General features: G+C 44.9%; 3 long non-coding RNA genes across 5 annotated transcripts; 1 reads left to right on the top strand and 2 right to left on the bottom strand.

Annotated features, from left to right (window-relative positions):
- Positions 1–3,066: 3,066 nt before the first annotated feature.
- On the bottom strand, positions 3,067–6,325 carry LOC119324848. The gene is made up of 2 exons (XR_005157206.1): positions 6,217–6,325; positions 3,067–3,531 (listed from the first exon to the last, which is right to left on the bottom strand). It is a non-coding gene; the product is annotated as an uncharacterized LOC119324848 (long non-coding RNA).
- On the top strand, positions 5,456–6,498 carry LOC119324847. Its single transcript, XR_005157205.1, has 2 exons — positions 5,456–5,825; positions 6,219–6,498. It is a non-coding gene; the product is annotated as an uncharacterized LOC119324847 (long non-coding RNA).
- Positions 6,499–7,395: 897 nt separating this feature from the next.
- On the bottom strand, positions 7,396–12,204 carry LOC119325747. 3 transcript variants are annotated; one of them, XR_005157665.1, is made up of 7 exons: positions 11,605–12,204; positions 11,349–11,526; positions 10,141–11,260; positions 9,469–10,066; positions 8,622–8,783; positions 7,989–8,121; positions 7,396–7,743 (listed from the first exon to the last, which is right to left on the bottom strand). It is a non-coding gene; the product is annotated as an uncharacterized LOC119325747 (long non-coding RNA). The 3 variants fall into 3 exon arrangements; XR_005157664.1 differs by having other exon boundaries at positions 9,469–10,226; positions 10,347–11,260; XR_005157663.1 differs by having other exon boundaries at positions 9,469–11,260.
- Between the last annotated feature and the right edge of the window lie 9,926 nt (positions 12,205–22,130).

Raw genomic sequence — 22,130 nt, 5'->3', positions numbered from 1 at the left:
CTCTCCCTCTCTCTAAATTCCCGTGGTGCATCCACATGACCATGTTATACAACTATTGCGTTTCAGAGTTGAGAATCACTTCAAGTATTTTTTGTATGAGCAAAATAATAAAAAAAAACAGTGGCTATGCTGAGTATTCTACGTTTACCAAGTGCTTGATAAAATACACACGGCAAATATTCCGGCACTCAGTAAAGACGTCGAATCCGCTAGCAAGGGAAGGGTCATTCTGCAATCTCCTACATGTGCTGTTAGAGCAAGATTTAAGATTTTGAGTTGCACTTGTTTCTCAAAGGCCACATTTACCTCTGGTATGGTATAGGAGTACATGACACACATGACAACGAGATCATAATGTTGGAAACAAACTTTAGGGATAAACGTGAGAGGATCTTAAGCCTAGCATTAGACCACCTAATACAGATTAATAGAAAAGGGTTCGTGATTTCTTACAGGTTCTGACGGAAGCCTTGTTCCTGCTTGATGCACTCCTCATGTAGCCTATGGCTACACCTTGCCTCGAAACATGAAGATGGTTGGAGAAGAAGTGCAGGAACAGGACCTCAAAGCAAACAGCAGGAGCGCCGCAGTAGGACTGGCCGCCGGCACTGACTTGCGGTGGCCGGCGGTGGTAGTCGGTCTTCTGATCACCTTGAGCGCCTTCTTTTAAGGATCGGTTGTTAGCAAGTTGTATTGACCCGGACATGTGTGTGTTTTTCTATTTTGAAGGGCTACATCCTGCTCATTATATAGGTGGCGCTAAAGGGATCAGGGACCGAAACCAACAGCTGGATTTGGTGCCTCCGATCATGGCACATACATGGGGTAAAAAGGGTCCCCCTTTTTCTCTCGGTCAGTTATGACCTGAGATCAAAATTCAAACATTCTCCCCCTTGATCGTAAGGTCAAAAAACATCATAAGCCCACTCTTAATAAAATCAATATACGAAAGTAAGGTGTTGCAATGCCAATGAAGTGCCATTGAACGTCAATACTTATAGTACAACATTTTATCTCGAAATGATAACATATTACTTTATGGGAGTTGGTTTATTTGATGGTCCTAATTCCAGGATCAAAAGGCCTTCCTAACTCATGCCGGCAACATAATCATAAATATGGGTGATGAGCCTTTAATAAACGGATCCATAATACATATGATTCATTTTTATATGATTAACATCATTAGCTTGATCCTGGGTTCTATCTTTCACAACATGAAACATATTGTCAATAGTTTTGGCAACACCATTTGACTTGTTGTTACTCGCATAGAAAACTGTGTGTTCATAATGCAGTAGGTGGGTTTTATAAATGTTGTCTACCACCTTAATTTCGGGAATAGAACATCTTTGACATACAACCTGCCCAAAAGCCTCTTAACATACCCCATCATAAATTGCATTATTTCTAATGCCATCAATGTCATTATGGAGGTCTTCCATGATATAGCTCCATATGCGAGAGTGAGGATGTAACATAATGTGGAAACTTTAATATCCACACATCTCGCAGAAACAATGTCTGAATAATCGAGGATATCGAGGTTATCAGACTTCTTATTAGTGAGCATGTAAACCTTTATTGCCTTGCATATCTACAAGATTTTTCGCGGCTTCTCGAGTGGTCCATTTCCGGACTTGTCTATTTGCCAATTATTCCGATCATAAATAGGACAAGTTCATAATTGAAAACTTACATTGCTTCAGACAACTGAAGCATAAGGAACTAACATTACCTGATCAGTTCATAATGGTTCCTTGGACACTAAATTGTCCACCTTTATTGCCCTTGACTTTAGTAGCAGGTGCGATAGAGTACTACCACGTAATATTTTCTTCCGTACTCTATCAACGTATGTCATCATCATAAAACTTATACTCCTTTTGGACCTATATCTTGGCGAAACTCAATACAAGCAAAGTATGAGGCATCACCAAGATCCTTCATGTTACAAATAGAAGATAGAAATTACTTGGCTCGCCAAAATATTATATCTCCACAAGTTAGTGATCTTACTCCCCCTCGTCTTATAGTATGAGTGTCCCAACGCTTGTATTATCACATAATTGTATTTCTTTAGATAACATGCCTTATGTCAACTTCACCATGACAAAACCGTACAGTTGAGTCATACATACATTATCACTAAGTCAACACAAGAGCATGTCATAGTAATAACACAAACGTAACAACAACTCACTGAGGAAATTCTATGGAGTTCCATACATCATTAGAGTTCATAATCTTCATCCTATATGGCAAAAGGCCACTAAGATGAACATTCACACACTTATTGATCATAGAGAAATTGTTGAGTCTCAACAATAAGTGTTGCATTAGAGAAAAAAGAATTCCCCTCAATTTACCTGATGCATATGAACAAAGATCTAATGGAGTTATCCTTAGGATTAATGCTCATAAGCTCCAGGTTCCCCGATGATCACTTTATTTAGAAGATGGAAAATATATCCAAAAATCTTGATAACAATCATCTCAGCTCTAAACCACAACACCGTTGGGCTGAAGGTGGAAAAGAACTTAATGAACTATGACAAATGATTATACACGACGTTAGTCAGGAATACAACCACAAGCCACATGATACTGACAAAACTTGCCACTTAAGTAAAGTGTCACATATGATTATAAACGAAGTTGCATATATAATCAACATGTTACATCATGATGGTCATTAGACTAGCAAGCTTGCCACTTTAGCATTCATGTGTGTTTCGTAATGCTCATAAGGGACTAAGTACACACTAACATGATAAAAGAGTCATTTTTCATGGATTCTTCTAAATAAGACTTGTTGCGTCCTAATTAGAGAACCAACATTAGAATGTGCTTTTCATACATTCTCCAACCAAGACTTCTCGTTGGTTCCATCTTACTTGGAGAATTGAGATACATAGTTTGCTTAACTGTACATGCTATGATCTAATTAAGTAGGAGAAGTGAACACGATATCTCATATTAAATGAGACTTCCATTCTCCCCCTCGAAATGTGGTCTAAAACCACAATTTTGATGAGGTCTCATTAATCACACTTCCGTGACATATTCAATAGTAACATAGCATATAATCTTTACAAAAGGTTCATTTAGTGAAAAACATAACTCGTCTCACCATAAGGTGGGACTAACATTACATAATTTGAGTTGACGTAATAACATATAAAATCACGTCATCTATTCGAGAGATGAAATTAAAGTTTTCCAATAACTAGGAGCATGAACCAAAACATCATCAATAAGATGAAGAATTAAGTCATCTCCAAAAGCTAGTGGAATAAATCCAATAATAGTTTTGACTTTAATCTCCTTTGCATTAGCGATGTGTACGATGGCACATGCGTCCTCTCCCAATGTCTGCCTTATCATCATGATTAAAAATCCTTCAGCCTTATTGGCAGAAAAACATTGGGAGATTCCTTACATGATACAATGATCTCCACTCTCCATGTGGGAAAGATATTTACATAAGGTTCTTCTATGCCAAACAAAAGTTTGACATCATTATTATTGCTGGAAAGAGGAGACAACTTTATGATCATTATAACAAAAAAAATCAAGCATGAACTAACCATGCAACGCCATGAATAAAAACTTGCTTAATGTTTATTCTAATCCGTATCACCGTTGGGCAGATAACGAAAAAGAACCTTACTCATTCGTAAATGACACATGAAAAACATAATCAATGTTGGTCAGAATATCATCATATGCCATTAGAACATTTGCTCATTAAATCTCTAATCAAAACTTCTCGTTGGTTCCATTTTGACTAGAGAGATGTAAAATCTCGTAATGACCAGCAAGAACTATGACTAAATTAATTGCCATCATTAACATAAAGCAACATCATAATATAATCATTTGTGCCATGAGTGATGCCTTTTGACACTAAATCCCACAACGATAATATAAATATTGAACCTAAGTGTCAAAATTATCATTAGAATTCTCAATGTCATACAATGAAAATGATATTGGAATTAACATAAAAATATAAATCTCACACCTACCGAGTAATCATTAAAGAGGACATTCAGAGTGAAAATGTCATAAATATAAATCATCATAAGAATTTCCAAAATTATAAAATTTAGATATCAAGATTCTCCAAATTATAATATTGGGAAAATTAATAATTGTCAAATAAACGACCTTGAAAAAAAAACTGAACAAAGTTTCTTCATTGAGAGAATTGATCATAACCCATTAACATCATTTTGGACCGTTATGAATATTTGAGAGGTGCACATCATAATAAAAATGGCATGAATTGCACCAACCAACAACTTTCGTTTTGCCCAATAGGCATATTGCCCCAACATTATTATGACACATAGTGCGGTGGGAAAAAACGAACCACGCGTCCATCATCATTTTCCTTGAGGTGGCCTGAGCCCATTAGAAATGACCACATCTTTAAGAAATGTCGTAAGTGTGGCATCAACATTAAATTCACACTCAATCAAATTTTACAAATAAAATATTTAGAAAATTCAATGAGCGATTCATAATTGTGCTCAATATTAATATCCTCTTATAACATTAATTTTACCATTGAAATGACACTAGAAAAGCTTTCATCATTAAAAAAGTACCACTAAAAAACATGAACATTAATGTCACATTAAATCTTCCAAATAAAATTTCCCGTTGGTTCCATTTTATTCAGAAAATTTAAAAAACATAATTTCAACATAATTATAGGTAATTTCAAAACCTTTTTAGTGCATACACATTATTAGGAACTTACAAATGCACTAAAACTGCATAATATGCCTAAAAAAATAATTTGACCCATAACAACCCACGGCTTTCAGTTAATAAAATTTCGTCATCATTAAATGATTGCCATAAAAGGGACATAAACGTTATTTACAAAAATTTCAAACATGACCTTTAGCATAGTTTTGGCAATTAAAACATATTAACATTACATTATTAAAATATTAACAACATGGATTTAGTGCAACAAAAAATAATTGCCCAAAAGACATGATTTGGCCCATAGATTTCCATTAACTTTATCATCATTAACATTATTAGAAATAATTTTGGGCACTTTTCTTTTGATATCACAGTGCATAAAACATTATAGAATAATCTTAATACCCATAAAATGCACTGGAAAAAACTAAAACTGCCAAAACAAAAATGTTTTGGTCAACAACAGGGCGAAGGGAGCACGTTAAAGATCCGGCCCAGCAGCAGCTATTCTCAAAAACTGACCAAACGAAAAAAAACATGGGCTGCCAGCATAACCTGGGCCTAAGGCCAGAGCCGAAACAGGCTCCTTTAGCAGCCGTAGGCCTATCTTCCACTCCGCGTAGATCTGCGCCGTCCAATCAAATTGACGGTCCAGATCGGGCGCGGTCGGAACAAAACTGGCCAGGACTTAACCCTAAATCATTTCTTCTTCCTCCCCTTTCGTTTTTTTTCGCCCTACAAGCGAGAGAGCGGCGCGGTGGCCCGTGGCACACCGGTCCATGGCGGCGTGGTGGCTTTGTTCGCCGGAGCAGCGTGCTGTGAATTGAATCCCGCGCGCTCCTCCATCGAACATGGCGGCCCACGTCGTGCGCATGGCATAGAGGCGGAGAGATTGGAGGGCCGAACGCCGACGCCTGTGCTTGAGGGTTTGACGACGACGTGTGCGGCGCGGAGGCCACTCAGCGTGCCTGTCCGTAAGATGCGGCGCCGGCTCCTTCGTCTCTTTTTGCATGCCGTCCCGAGAGATGGCGTGTTTCGGCCAAGATGAGCACGCATGGAGGCGGCCATGGTGAGCACGCATGGCTGCTGTCATCAATAACGTAAGTCCCAGCCCATCTTTTCTACAAATTTTCGATCTGGTCTGAGATTTGGGATTTGATCTCTTTGGTTTTTCCAATTGGGGAAAAAAATCTAGGATTGGGCTTCCAGCTAATTGGCAAATTTTTGTGGTTCCTTTAAACATTTGACTCCCCTCCTTCTAATTGCTTAATCAGTGCTGATTAAAAGGACTTTATGCGGAAGCATAGCTTAATTGGTCTTACCGAACATGGTCGTTATCATCAATAGAATGTCATTAGGATCTAATATAGGCTTAACTAGCTCATGATGCCATTGTTGGAAACAAACTTTAGGGATAAACGTGAGAGGATCTTAAGCCTAGCATTAGACCACCTAATACAGATTAATAGAAAAGGGTTCGTGATTTCTTACAGGTTCTGATGGAAGCCTTGTTCCTGCTTGATGCACTCCTCATGTAGCCTATGGCTACACCTTGCCTCGAAACATGAAGATGGTTGGAGAAGAAGTGCAGGAACAGGACCTCAAAGCAAGCAGCAAGAGCGCCGCAGAAGGACTGGCCGCCGGCACTGACCTTGCGGTGGCCGGCGGTGGTAGTCGGTCTTCTGATCACCTTGAGCGCCTTCTTTTAAGGATCGGTTGTTAGCAAGTTGTATTGACTCGGACATGTGTGTGTTTTTCTATTTTGAAGGGCTACATCCTGCTCATTATATAGGTGGCGCTAAAGGGATCAGGGACCGAAACCAATAGCTGGATTTGGTGCCCCCGATCATGGCACATACATGGGGTAAAAAGGGTCCCCCTTTTTCTCTCGGTCAGTTATGACCTGAGATCAAAATTCCAACACATAAATACTACTCTGTTTCACAGAACAATGAAATAAAACAACTTTACCCATTGTCATGGAAACACTCAGCAAAGATGAACTTACCAACAACTTAATACTTAGCCGAGTGTCGGCAGAAGAACACTCAGCCTAGGTGGACGCATCGTCAGCCCGCTGTCAACCGTGGCGAGTAGGCACATGCGTCCACCCGTCTACCAAGTGTAGTTTGCCGGACACTGGAACAAGCGGAGGTTATGTCAAGTGTTCTGCCTTTACCTAGTGTTCTCCTTGTCACTTGGTTTAGTATGGTGACTTTATCAAGTGCTTGACAAAATACATTCGGCAAAGATTCTGGTAGTAAGTAAAAACATCGATTCCACTAGTGAGGAAAGGGTCATTTTGTAGTCTCATGCATATAGTACTAGATCGGTAACGCGCATTGGCGCGAGGGTGCCGGTCCCGACGTTGTGGTTATGCAGATAATGTTCAAGTTAGTAGTAATCCATGTTTAACATACTTACTCAAACAGGATATAACGAAATAAAAGTAATAAAAAACATTCACATTTGATAGAAGCAAAGACATTATGGAGTTCAACATCACCATGAGATTATCACAAGGCAGCATCGAGTTTAGTGATATTTATGTACACATCATTATTGAAGATCAAGAAATCTTATCATTTCATTAGAAATGATAGGATTTTTTTATCCATATGGTACATGCAGTTAGAGCTATAAATAAGACACAGATCCATGCTCAGTATCTTTCACACTTAAGGTAATCTTCATAATGTCAATACCAAATTTCAATTTTGTGGCAATAACAGTTGGAAAAGAATTCACAGAACATTATCTCCTAAGAGCATACAGCCCAACTACATGCTGAACCAAATGCGAATTTCCTGAATCAACACATCACTAAACATTCGTATCCGCTAACATCATAGCATGACCACACCAAGCCATAGTGGTAGTGGAGACACTAATTTTACATGGTATAGTAGTAAACTATATTAGATAGATAGATAGACGGATAGATAGTTCCATCCAGACGCCTTGTCACCCAAATTTCTTGCAAGACTTGCAGCAACCGACTTTATTTGGCATAAACACCTGGTGATGCAAACAGTGATATAAAAGAAATGACAGTACCATACAATCATGACAATTCAATAGCCACCCCTTTCTTATTTTGTTCCCTCATTCATCTTCAGTTGGTACAGGTCACTGATTACTATAGGTGCATCACCCCCAAAAAAGTCACAATCTTGTATATAGCCAATAGGAATTAGAAATTAACAGAAAAAAGTACCATGAAACTACTGGAACTACATACAGAGAGAGATAGAGAGACATACCACCATCGACACCCAGCAAAGATACTTAAACCCGGGCTCCTTGTCGCCGGCGGCCACGTTCCTGGCCTTGTTGGTCAGCTGGGCCACGCGCTTCTTGGTCGCCGCTGCGGCGTGTAATTAAGCACAAGGAAACCTAAAACCATGATAACATAGCATGGTGAGGAATCTCAAAACGAAACAACACAATCAGCCTAACATGCACACACTTAAGTTAGCCCAGTTGCAGAATTCATCAAAATGCAGCTGTCTGCAATCACGGATTCTTCTCCTATGACATCATGTCATTGCTATAATTCACCAATCACCATACATAGCAGGACCAACCAGACAACCAGACAAGATTAACATAGCACCAGGGATACCAAACAGCAGAACAAGTAAAACAAGTCCAATCAGGGAGATTATCAATACTGACCATAAAGATTTTTAACACAAATACCATCGAACGCAAATTTGATACCCATGATGGCACATTGCACGATTTAATCTAATAATCTAATCTAACTATGAACTGTGATGTGCCCAAAACCTGAAGCATTTATTGATTTATGCATCACAAATCCCACTGAATAAATTTGCTTGACCGCAAACTAGAAACACATTTGATGTGAAAATTGAGAAAGAAAGCACTACCTTTTGATACACCTGAGCATCTCTGGGCAGACCTCGGCCTCATTATCGCTGGTTTGAATCCTCTTTCGGAGCACCTCGTTCCGCCAGCGGAGCCTGTCCACGGTCATCACCCCGCACCACATGATCCCCTTGGCCACGTTCTCGGCACCGGAAGCATTGGCCCTGGGTCGACATGATATAAATGGAAGTGAGCCTAATAACTTCTAGTATATATACCTGAACACACATGAAATGAATGAAACTTTAGAGAAACATATCAAATCTATTTGAAAGTAGCAATCATTGTTTAAGCATCTCAAATAAATCATAACTAAAAAGAGATGTTCTCCTTATTGCATAGAAGGTCATGATATAGATACCAACAAGCATACCCACATATACACACATGAATGATTACACATAAAGAAATATTGCATAGAAGGTCATGATTCACACGAACTATATCTTTCATCCAAGATAGCCTGACTGTAATATTAGGATGATATAAAAAATTAAGATGCCTGAAATAAAGCTTTATCTATTCGTAATAATATTTCTCCCAGAAATATTACAGTCAGGCTATATTGGAATAATTACATGACAGGGGGCATCAAGACATCATTATACCAAAATAAAAGAGAAAGATAGAAGAACAGGGCTTGCAAGTAAAAAGTATATACATCAGTACACGGTGAGAAAATCCCTTGTAATGTTCTAACAAGTACATAATTATAATAGCAATGAAACATAGAGATGCAGACTTGCAAGTAAAGGTATATACAGCAGTACACCATGGCTGTTGAAGATGTTCAATTATACTTAGAAAGCAAAACACGTGTTCAAATGAGTGCTGAAAAAAGGATCTCACCTTGTTCCAATAGAACATGTAGTGATCCATAAACATAGTTAATGTTCTCTGTATTCATTGGTTCAGATCTCATGGCTCCATAGGATGGTGATGCAAAAGAACACTATTTTTTTTGAATTTAGTAGCAAATCTGCAATGCACAAAAAAGATGAAATGGTTAATAAATGTGCCAATCATTTTGAAGCTAGCTATCATGCAAACGATAGAGAAGGAAGGTGACAACGGGTAAGGAATGCTATCATGGTCTGAAATAAAATTAAATACCCTTTGGAATCTCAGATGCTATTATCATAGAGATTAGCTAGCTACCATGCAATAATTTTAGAAAACAACAGGTATAAGTAATGTGACACAGAAAAGCAAGACAATCATTGACCATGAAAGAAACATATCGGTAACATCTTCCTTATAACATGTCTATTTCTAATGATAAGATATGAACAATAATAACATGTAATGGCACAATCGTCACCACGATCTACTTTCACACCTCCTCCACACCGCAGAAGGAACACTGGAAGATCAGAATATGATGGCAGCCTGACAAAGCTGTAGCCCACCCAAATAGGAGCAAGATTGGTGCCCAACATCAATTGACCTGTCAGAGAAAGGCAAAAAAGACTAAAGTGATAGCCTGACTATAGATGACAGAATTATGGATCGAGGAATAACCTGAGTTTTATTGACCCTTGCCCTGACAAAGCAGTAGCAGCAGCTGCTGCTTGTCCAGATAGGAGCAACTGACCTTGTCCATAGATCTAGATGTAAGAACACCACCACCACATGAAGCATAGACCGATAATATCTAATAACCTATAAATCATACTTGCTATTGTATAATTTTTAAGAGATGCATGTGATCTGATTGAGAAAAACACCTTGTGTGGCCATTCTGCTTGTGTGGCCACCCCGGCTCCTCACTAATGCAAATATTGATTAAACCATAATTGCTACTCAAGATTTGGAAACTCAGATCATGGCACCCTTGCCTCAGTTATTGTTGAAACCATAGGAGCACAGTAAAAAGAAACAATAAATAAAATAAGCAAATGAACAAAACCACCAACATTCCATGCACAAAGGTGAAAGGACCAACAATCATAGGCCCTACCAGTATGAAGACAAGGAACAAAAGACATATATCTAGACTCCACTAAAACAAGCACCGAAGAAAGGAAACTACAAACATCCAATGCACAAAGGCAAAAATACTTTTGGCTTTTACCAGAAAAGACATGACCGACAAGCAGAACAGAGCGAGGCCAAAAATGCATATTGCCATACAATCCTACACCTAGGTCTGTAAAGAAGAGGGGAAAGGAGGAGAAGAGGGGTTGATCCATGCCCATAAAGTGAGCAGCAGGTGTAGGTTTGAGCATGACTGTACATGCTTTGAATTAGAAATTAGCAGGAAAAAGTATAGAATTGCTGGAACTACATACAGACAGAATATAGGTAGGACCAACCCTGGGTGAGAACAAAACTTCATTTCCAGAGAGCAAGGACACAATCTTGGGCCAAATCTGTCTTCTTGACAGGGAAAAAAAATAGGTAGCCAACAAGCTAAGGAAGGCAACAAAAATTCCTTTGTAGATACAACAAGGAAACGTCAAGGTCTGCCCATCTCCACGACAGGAATAAAACAAAAGCAACTATGCTATGAACAAGACAGAGCGACGTCCATGGGACATGTGCAGATCATATGGAACAATAGATGAACAGGAAATAGAGAAAGGTACACCTAGAGAACCGAAGCACAGATCCGCCCAAAACATCAAAGGTAGGAGCAACCCTGAATGAAATCCCATGTAAAATCATTAGCCGCATGAAGAACACAAAATATGGCCACACATGAAAAGGGACTAAGCAGGCCTAGGTACCTTGTCCACCAACTATAGTGGCCGGAGCTGAGGGAGCTCAGGTGCGGCTGTGGCTTTGCCTCTGGGTGGCCTCTGGTGTCGGCTTCGCCACAAACACCGGGTGCATCTGCTCCACCATCCACTCCTCCATGGCGGCGGCGACCTGCTCAAACACCCACGACCACCTCACCTTGGCGGCCTGCCACAGCACACCGAGTCAACCACAAGCACATATTCCATGGAAGAAACACGACAGAGGACGGAATTAGGAGCAGACCTTGATGGCGGAGAGGGAGCTCTGGCCGTAGCTGTCGTAGAAGACGCCGTCGAAGTCGAGGCCCATCGCGGTGCGTGAGGGCCTCGCCACCCTCACCCCTCCCCTCCCCGCTCCCCCGCCTGCCTCGCCAGGCCGCCAGGTGCCGGAGCCGGACTCGCAGTCGACGGATCCGACGACCGCGGCATGAGGCGCCCATCCACCCCGACGCGGTTAACCCGCGGCGCCGACGCCTCCGGCCACAGCGGTGCGAACCCGCGGACGCACATGCCCACCCCGTTGCGGCCGCATGGGTTCACGACCCCGGCGGACGGAGTCGAATCGAGGAGGAGGAGCAGCCGGCCGCCGGAGGCGAGGTCCACCCCCACCATCGAAACCCTAGCGAGGGAAATCGATGGGGGCGACCGCATGAGGTGAGGACAAGTAGATCGATGCGGTGAAGCTAGTAGAGCTCATCCAGGAGCAGCTGTGTTTGTGTTGGGTGGCGCCAAAGCTCGCCGGAGCGGCCGGAATCGGCCGGCGACCGAGGCGGCAACAGTGGGGATCGAGAGAGTAGGCAGGAGGGGGGTGACGGGAGGAAGAGAGATGGGCTGCGCGAGTGCGGGAGAGAGGCAGCCAGGGTTTCTCCACAGGCGGCACGACAATTTATATGCCTGTATGCGAAATGACGGAAATGCCCTCGGCGGGGCAGGTTATTTACACGCGGTGGCACGACCGGGGCGCATCGGTCCAGATCAGATGGTCTGCGAGCGCCGGGTTTCGATCCGGCGGCTGAAATCGATCCGGAGTGAGATCCAATGGCGGGAATTGCATCAAGGAAACGATCCGACGGCCGAGAGTTGCTAATCGCTGAGGAGCCTCCGGCATCCATCCCTCTCATATCTCTGGATGAGAGTGAGATTTATGATTTTGAGTTGCCCATGTTTCATCGAAGACCGCGGCTCGGGCCACACGGCTCTACGATAGACCATAGTCAATTGCAGCGTCAGGAGATAAACATGTGCAATGAAATTTGGTGCATGCATGTTAGTACATTCGGGCAGAATCTTTTCTGTGAATCATATAGGTGTGCTGAACTATGTACAAGTTAACGCTTGGTCCATACACCAGTGAATTTGATGACCCTAGCTAAGTTTCTGTCAGTTTTATAGTCGCGCTTGATGAGTAGTGACTCTAGTAGTTTCTGTGAATTTTCAACTATGGAGGACAACAAAAGCGTTTTTTAGACTTGATCTTTACGGGAAAAAAAATAGGCACTTGCACAAGACTTTACAAGGGAAGATAAGTGATCCACCATGTGCTCTCTGCCATATCGCCAACAATTGGACAGAAATCAATTGCAGTTATTATTTTTGATCTCAGCTTCAATGTTCAAGTGCATTTGTTTTGTAAAACAGTACACATCCCCAGCCCAACAATGTTATAAAAGGTGGTTTAGCCCAGACAAGAGTGAGTAATGTGAGAGATGAAGAAAGAAAACAAGGGATGCTGAAATTTGTTGCTATGTTTTGAGTATTATTTGGACATGGACCAAAAATGTAACCAAGTTGTGAGCTTGGGAGACATCAGGAACGGAGTGCTCACTTTTTTATATCACATGCGAGTTATCAGTACATATTGTAGTCTCGGGGTATCACCTCGTGGCAGGCTATCGATGATGCAGCTTTGCTAAGTACTCATGCCGAAAAACATAAACTATGATTGATAGTTGGAGGCTCACCACGAGGGGTGAAGATGGCAAGGTGGCCGGTGTGCCTCATGACTCGTGAGTTGTCAAGCCTCGCCTGGTCTCCACTTTGTGCTCGGCGTTAGCCAGCGGGTTTGTCAGGTACTTGCGGGTCACGAAAGGTCGTCTTTGCCCTTACCGCAAATGGCATTCGCGAGTCCGCAACGTCCGCACGATGAGGATTAAGTCCAACACGATAATTAATGTAATAAAGGCTAATGCATTTTTTGGCCCCGTTGAGCGGACGTGTCCATGCCTGCATCCCCTAGTTGCCCCTGCTTCAGTTTTTTTCATCTGACCTTCCAGGCCATGATCTGCTATCGCGCTCTAACAGTCTAACTAGAGTAATTAATAAAGGTCTAGTTACAGCAGGGTTTAAGGCTACAGAGAAGTTTCATTATCATAACAACTTTTCCCGCTGATATTTGCATCGTAGAGTACCCTGCTGCCACTTCATCCTCCTGGACTCCACCAACTCATCTTTATTTGTCAGCTGACACAAATCTTGGGGCTGCCCATGCCCTACCTGATGATGATATAACGCTTCTTGCTGAAGCCCGCTAGCTCCTATCAGCATTCACCTCCCAGTCCCTAATGCTACATATCAAGTCATGCACTCTGAGCCTCTATTCTTCCCTGCTACTGAAAGTTTTACTTGCCGCTCACCATGCATGGTTTTGCATGAGAGAATGAAGTGAGGAATCCATTTATAGGCAGGCTCAATTGTTGTTGCTGTAGGAATGTAGGATGTTCAAGAACAAAGTCCTAGGCCCCGTTCGGGAATCCACCGCTCCTAGGATCTGCGGAGCGGCTGTTTGCTGGCTCCTAGATTTTGCACTACAGCTCCGTCTGCTCCCGGAGTGGAGCCGTGGAGCGGAGTGAAGCCGAACGGGGCCCTAATCATCAATGTCGGCTGTCAAGGGCATCAATGATGTACTGTATGTTCAAGCGTTTAGGCAGTGTTGGGGTTAACACGAGTAATACCATGAAATACTACGGTGAGTATGGCTCTATGGTGTGCTTGTAATAAAAAAAATCACTACTCGTGCCAATCTTGTGTGTCTTCTTGAAAAAAATCATACCAAGATCAAATAAATTTAAATTCAAAGAAAGCTCAATTTATAAGTTTCTAAATGGCCCAACAAATCAAAGGTAGGCCAGCTATATTCGTGAGAAGAGTGACCCGTGAGGGAGCCACAAGAGGTATTGAGTAGCACACTATATGGAAGATCTTAATTAGCCGGGTTTGTGTTAGTTTCTAGGTCCATCTATGGTAGTGACTCTAGCATTTAAAGATCATTCATGTTCAGCCCCGTTAGGAACACATGGATTTCACAGGAATTTCTTAGGGATATGACCCTATGGGAATTTTTCTATAATGCCATTTGGGTTGAAGGATGATTTTGAAAATTCATGCATAAACCCATCCTTTCCTTCCCATTCTGGATGACTACAATCATGTTCTCAAACGTCATGTATTCACTTTCTCTAAGAAGTACAATGCAACATCTCTCTCTCTCTCTCTCTCTCTCTCTCTCTCTCTCTCTCTCTCCTCAAAATTCCTGTGGTGCATCCAAATGACCATGTTATACAACTACTGCATTTCTGATTCATGTAGGAATCTACAAGACATGCCATCCAGTTCCTGCAATTTTTCTATTTCTATGTTTTTCCTACCCCGTGTTCCCAACATGCTCTCAAATGTTGAGAATCACTTCAAGTATTTTCTGTACGAGCAAAATAATCTTTTTTAAAAGCAGTTGCTATGCCGAGTGTTCTAACTTTACCAAGTGCTTGACAAAATACACTCGGCAAAGATTCTGACATTCAGTAAAGACATCGATTCTGCTAGCAAGGGAAGGGTCATTCGGCAATATCCTACATGTGGTATGAGAGCGAGATTTTAGATTTTGAGCTGCACGTGTTTATCGAAGGCCACATCTCCAGCCACGCAGCTCCACGGTGGATGGAGTAAACCTCTAGTATGGAGGACTACATGACACAAATGACAACGAAACCACAAATACTACTTTGTTTCACAAAATAATCAAAGAAAAACAAATTTACCAATTGTCATGTTAACAATAAGCAAATATGAACTTACTAACAACTTAAATACTTTGCCGAGTGTAGGACGAAAAACACTCGGCATATGTGGGCACACCGTCACCCTGATGCCAACCACGGTGAGTAGGGACATGTGTCCACCCGTTTACTGAGTGTATTTTGTCAGACACTAAAAAACACAAAGGTTATGCCTTTACCAAGTGTTTTCCTTGTCACTTCGCTTAGGCTGGTGACTTTACCAAGTGCTTGACAAAATACATTAGGCAAAGATTCCGGAGTCAGTAAAAAAAAATCAATTCCGCTAATGAGGAAAAGGTCATTCTGTAGTCTCCTGCATTTTGTATGAGAGTGAGATTTATGATTTTGAGTTGCACGTGTTTCATCAAAGGCCGCGCCTTGGGCCATGTGGCTTTACGATAGGCCATCGTCATTTACAGCGTCAGGAGAGAAACATGTGCAATGAAACACGGTGCATGTATGTCACATTTGATCAGAATCCTTTCTATTAGTCATATAGGTGTCCTGAATTATGCACAAGTTAATGCTTGGGGTCCATACACTGGTTAGTTTGATGAGCCTCGGTAAGTTTCTGTCAGCTTTATAGTTGTGTTTGATGAGTAGTAATTCTAGTGTGTGAAGTGTTGATCGAGGATAGCTAAAGCTTTTTTAGACGTGATCTTTATGAAAAAACGCGTAGGTACCTGCACAAGACTTTACAAGGGAAGATAAGTGTCGGTGTCAAAACCGGCGGATCTCGGGTAGGGGGCCCCGAACTATGCGTCTAGGCGGATGGTAACAGGAGACGAGGGACACGATGTTTTACCCAGGTTCGGGCCCTCTTGATGGAGGTAAAACCCTACGTCCTGCTTGATTAATATTGATGATGTGTATTACAAGAGTGGATCTACCACGAGATCAAGGAGGCTAAACCCTAGAAGCTAGCCTATGGTATGATTGTTGTAATGGTTGTTCGTCCTACGGACTAAAGCCCTCCGGTTTATATAGGCACCGGAGAGGGCTAGGGTTACACAAAGTCGGTTACAATGATAGGAGATCTACATATCCGTATCGCCAAGCTTGCCTTCCACGCTAAGGAAAGTCCTATCCGGACACAGGACGAAGTCTTCAATCTTGTATCTTCATAGTCTTGGAGTCCGACTAACGATGATAGTCCGGCTGTCCGGACACCCCCTAGTCCAGGACTCCCTTAGTAGCCCCTGAACCAGGCTTCAATGACGATGAGTCCGACGCGCATATTGTTCGGCATTGCAAGGCGGGTTCCTCCTCCGAATAATCCATAGAAGATTGTGAACACCAGGATAGTGTCCGGCTCTGCAAAATAAATTCCACATTCCACCGTAGAGAGAATAATATGTACAAGTTCAATCTGCTGACGTATTTTGTGGCATGACGTCACACCAAGCCTTTACTTGAATCATTTTTTATTATACCACCTCAGCGCGTTTAGCGAAGCGGTTTCCTTGGCACGTCTTGTCGAAGCAGAGATCGTGTTCCCCTTATTCCGGGATCCTCATCAATACAGACGTGGGTAACCCAACCGCACCATTGATGGTGGCGCTTGGGGGATAAGCGAGTTTTACCAGGCCGGTGGGGACGCATAGTTTTCGTCCGCCCATATATAAGGGGATAAGGATCCACCATTTTACCTACGCCTTCTTCCTACCCTGCTTATCCATCTTCGCGCACCCGAGCTCCAGCGCCCAAGTTCGCACATCTCGTCTCAACCTTCTCCAGTCATGTCCAGAGCGGGAGGCAAGTGGATGGCCTCCTCCGTCATGGAGGGGCAAATCGAAAGGCTGCGCAACGCCGGATACCTGTCCAGCGATATCGCGCACCGTCTCCCCAACAAGGGGCAGCTCATCCCCACCCCCAGGCCCCATGAGAGGGTGGTCTTCCTTCCCCATTTCCTCCGCGGACTAGGCTTTCCACTTCACCCCTTTGTCCGGGGGCTCATGTTCTACTACAGCCTAGATTTCCATGATCTGGCGCCAAACTTCATCCTCAACATCTCGGCATTTATCATCGTGTGCGAGGCCTTCCTCTGCATCCAGCCCCACTTCGGCTTGTGGCTCAAGACCTTCAATGTCAAGCCGAAGGTAATAAAGGGGAATCAGGCAGAGTGCGAAGGCGCCATGGTGGGTAAGATACCCAACATCGTCTGGCTCAAGGGCGCCTTCGTGGAAACCATCAAGGGATGGCAATCGGGGTGGTTTTACATCACCGAGCCGCATGACCCTAAATGGGTAGCGGCCTCCGAATTTAGATCCAGAATTCCCACGCGGCTCACCTCTTGGAAGGAGAGTGGCCTGACCTGGGGTGATTCGGAGGAGCTGACCAGACTCCAAGCCTGTATCCAGAAGCTGGTGAACAAGAAGCTCAAGCTTGTCAACGTGGTCCAAGTCATGCTCGTCCGCCGGATTCTCCCGTGCCAATAATGGGCATTTAAATTGTGGGAGTTCAATCCGGCACAGCACCAAACCCTGAGCAGGCTCTTCGACACTAGGTACGAATATGCCTAGAAGGTGCTCTTCAAGGGCGCCGAAGCTCCCGCATCCGCCACTGAAGATCGCGGATTTCGCTCGCAGCATCCAGCTGACGAGGTAAATGATTCTACCCCTTTACGGGACACTTGTTTTTAATAGTTCAACCTTACGCGGGATTTAATCTCCCCTTTCCTTTGATAGGACTGGAGGAAGAAGGCCGAGCAGATTATCTGTCTGGCTCCCCTGCCAGAAAACCCAGTAGACGCCCGTCTAGCGGGGCTGCTGGTTCCGGCACCACATGTGGTGCCGGAGAAGAAGGCCAAGAAGGAGGCCACGGGTACTTGAAAGAGTTCCCATTTTCAGGTGTCCGATGACTCCGAGGCAGACTCCTGCGAGGAGGAGAAAGAAGGCTCTCCCCTGGAGGGGGGAGAGAGGAAGAGGAAGGCTTCCCCAACGGGGGAAGCCGAAGGGTCCAAGAGGGGAAGGACCCTTCCTCCGGACAGCTCCGCCAACGCCAACGACGGCGACGAGGAGTGGCCCTCAAGGGCCAAGCCCCTGGCAAGATCGTAAGTATCCGGATTCCTGAGTGATCTGTAATTTCTTTTTTGTGCCATGTAGTGTCCTTCTAATGCCGCATACTATCTGTAGCCCGGCCGAGGAGGACCTTCCCGCTTCATCCAGCGGGTCCTTGGCCCCGTCGGATGTAGATTCCATCCCGACCGCCTCCACCCCTCGCGACGCTGAGGACGCCGAGGTGGGATCCCAGGAGGGGACCCGCCAGGAGGGGGAGGCTCCGGAGGCGCCACAAGGCGACCTCCCGGACTTCGCGCCGGACTCCGTGCCAGAACCCGCAGTGGTTCCGGAGTCCGGCAGGCGGCCCCTTCGCAAGAAGGGCAGGACCGTGACACTGGCGGCCTCCGTCCAACCGGAGGCGCCGGACAACTTGTTGGAGGCGCTCAACGGCGCTTCCATCGAGGAAGAACACCGCACTGTTATGAGTGCGGTGATTCAGAAGGTTCAGCTTGTCAAGAGTGGGCTGACCGAAGCTTGCAACAGCCTTCTAACAGGCTTTGAGGTAAGAAGTTTAAAATATGTAATGTGATACCGCATAGACAGTAGCCCCTGATGCTCGGTTCGGTGTTCGGAAAGAAAAACCGGACTGAGGGTCTAAAAAAAAGATATACACAGGAGTGCTAAAAATTATGTCAATATGGGTTTGCAGGCTGCGCTACTGACCTCTGCCGCACTGACTGCGGAGGTCGGTGCTTTGAAGCAGGACCTCGAGCGGTCCGAGCGAGAGCTCGGCCTTGCCAAGAAGCAGCTCGAGGATAAAGAAGGTGAGTAACACCACTTTGAAATTTGTACCTTACAGAAAAGGATTTTGGTTGCAATAGAAATAACAAGGACAACGTGGGTACTGCAGGGGCCACGAACGAGGTGGCAACCCTGAAGGAGGCCGTGTTCGTGGCCGAACGCAATGCGGCTGCAGAACGGGCGGAGCGAGAGAAGCAGGAGGCGCGAGTGGCGGAGGTGCAGCAAGAGCTCCAGGCTCTCATGGAAAAGCATGAGGGTTTGGAGCGCGACTCAAAGACTAGAGAGTCCGAGCTTGCCTCGGCTCTTGAAAGTGCCAAAGCCGCCAAGGCCGAGGCCCATAAGTCCCTCCAGGAGATTGAGGCGATGAAGAAGATAGCGGCGGGTAAGGCATTTTTCATGCAAAGCAAGCATGTGAATGTAAATTACGTGTTGCTTACCCGAATTCGAAGCTCTCCAGGGGCGTTTGCAGATCTGCCTCGCAATGTGTCCGATGCCGCCGCATTCTACCGGGCCGAGGAGGGGAGCTCAACGGAGAAGGTCTTCTGGTCTCAGTATGCTGAGGCCGGACATCCGGTGCCCCCTAGCGACCAGCTGAAGCAGCTGGTCGAGCTCCACAAGGTAGCCGAGCAGGCCATGAAGGGCCTTATAGTCCGGCTGTGGCCTGGAGGGGCCATGCCTGGGGGCTACTTTGGCCTCGTGCGGCGGCTGGTGGATGCGTGCCCTTGGGTGGAGGTCATCAAGCGCTCCGCCTGCATTGAAGGTGCCCATCGGGCCCTTTCCCGCGCAAAGGTGCACTGGGGCAGGCTGGATGCTGAGAGGCTTCTGACGGACGCGCCGCCGGTGGGCAAGGAGTATCGTACGCCCGAAATGTACTATAAGACTGTCTTGAAGGGTGCCCGCAAGATTGCGGATGAGTGCCCCAGCGATGTAATTTTTGAGTAGACTCGCAATGTGTTATCCTGTGCGCTGAAAACTTTGTTCATATGCGCTAAGCAACGCTTGTTTGATTTAAAATATTACCTTCTGTGCGTCCGTTTATCAAATCTGAGAGATGGCAAGTCGTTGGCTTCAGCCCCCATGCCACGAGTGCTGGGGTGTTCGGGATAAACTTGAGCGCTCTTGTTCCCATTTTTGGGTCCATCTAGGGAGGCGCTCAACACAACGAACAAGGCAACCAGACTTATAATGCTTGAACACTCTCACTTAGCCATAGAATTCTATAATTTTAAATTTCGGCGAAGCCCCTAGTGTTCGGAAGACCGAATTCGGGGCGCTGTCCATGCCTTGGCCGGACATAGCCGGTTCCTCGCTCTAAGCGGCGTAAGTCTTTAAGGACTCGAAAAGACCTCTCGAACAGCGACCAGCTCTCGCCTTATCATGACGGTCAGTTTTAGCTTTCTCCACTGAGACGTTAACCCAGCTCAACTGGGGCGCAATCGCAGTGGTTCTCCCAGTGCTACCTTAGCCGACGGAACGGAACGTAAGGTACCAAAACGTGGGAGCCGGGCAAACCCAACTATTGACCCAAGACATGATTCGGAGCCGATGCATATAGTGCTATAAGTTCGGGGTGCCGCACTTGTAAAAGTGTTCGGACTTCACACCATAATACGGGGAACATAAGCCCCTGGTGTGTTCTGCCGTACTGAATTGTACGGATGCAGGATGTCATAAGTGAACATACATATATAAATAAAGGTAATGCAATTATAAGCGAAAAATGATGCATTGTTTATTCGAAGAGTTCTGCTGTGAGTGCAGAACGATACAAATAGTGCGGTAAGCAAGGGTTTGGACTATTAGACATGTCCCCCACCAGGGGTAGGCTGCGGAATGGTTTAATAAACAGATTTAATGCTCGTAATGGAGACCACCTGAGTGTTCGTCGTAGCCCTGGTTCCTCTCTGGCTGCTGCATTGTGGGTTCGGCAGGTCTACTGCCAGACAGGGCCTCTTGTAAACGGAGTCCTGTGGATAAAATAAGAATTATGAAAAAAAGGAAAAAAAAGATCGACACACTTAGGAGCCCCTGGTGTGGTTGAGCCGCACTCTGGGCCTGTCGTGGTCGTGTCCCTCCCCCTATGCCCAAGGTATCTCCAGAGCGTAATGATGTACGCGGGGAGCTTGTCTTACAGTCATGTAAGGGCTGGGGTTGGGGCTGCATTGCTACGCGTGCTCAGAACGCGCCAGGTGGTCTTGGTGTATGTAACTCCGGGCGCGTTTAGTCCCGTCCGGTCTTTTAACGATCGGACTCGAAAGTTGCCTCAAGAGGCTGTTCTGAACTTCTGCCGCGAGAGCCGCTATGTGTTCCTCCGTTCGGAGGGAGCATTCAGTGTTTCCGTTGACCGTGATGACTCCACGAGGGCCTGGCATCTTGAGCTTGAGGTATGCATAATGCGGCACCGCGTTGAACTTTGCAAACGCGTTTCGTCTGAGCAGGGCGTGATAGCCGCTGCGGAACGGGACTATGTCGAAGATTAACTCCTCGCTTCGGAAATTATTCGGGGATCCGAAGACCACTTCCAGTGTGACCGAGCCCGTACAATTAGCCTCGACACCTGGTATGACGCCTTTGAAGGTCGTCTTTGTAGGTTTAATCCTTGAGGGGTCTATGCCCATCTTGCGCACTGTATCGTGATAAAGCAGGTTCAGGCTGCTGCTGCCGTCCATGAGGACTCTAGTGAGGTGAAATCCATCGATGATTGGGTCTAAAACCAATGCGGCGAATCCGCCATGGCGGATACTGGTGGGGTGGTCCCTTCGATCAAGAGTGATCGGGCAAGAGGACCATGGATTGAACTTCGGGGCGACTGGCTCCATTGCATATATGTCGCGAAGTGCACGCTTCCGCTCCCTCTTGGGTATGTGGGTTGCGTATATCATATTTACCGTCCGCACTTGTGAGGGGAAACCCTTCTG

This window comes from Triticum dicoccoides, chromosome 6B, assembly GCF_002162155.2.
Source record: "Triticum dicoccoides isolate Atlit2015 ecotype Zavitan chromosome 6B, WEW_v2.0, whole genome shotgun sequence".
NCBI classification, from domain to species: domain Eukaryota; kingdom Viridiplantae; phylum Streptophyta; class Magnoliopsida; order Poales; family Poaceae; genus Triticum; species Triticum dicoccoides.
This window is presented reverse-complemented; position numbering and strand designations above follow the sequence as displayed.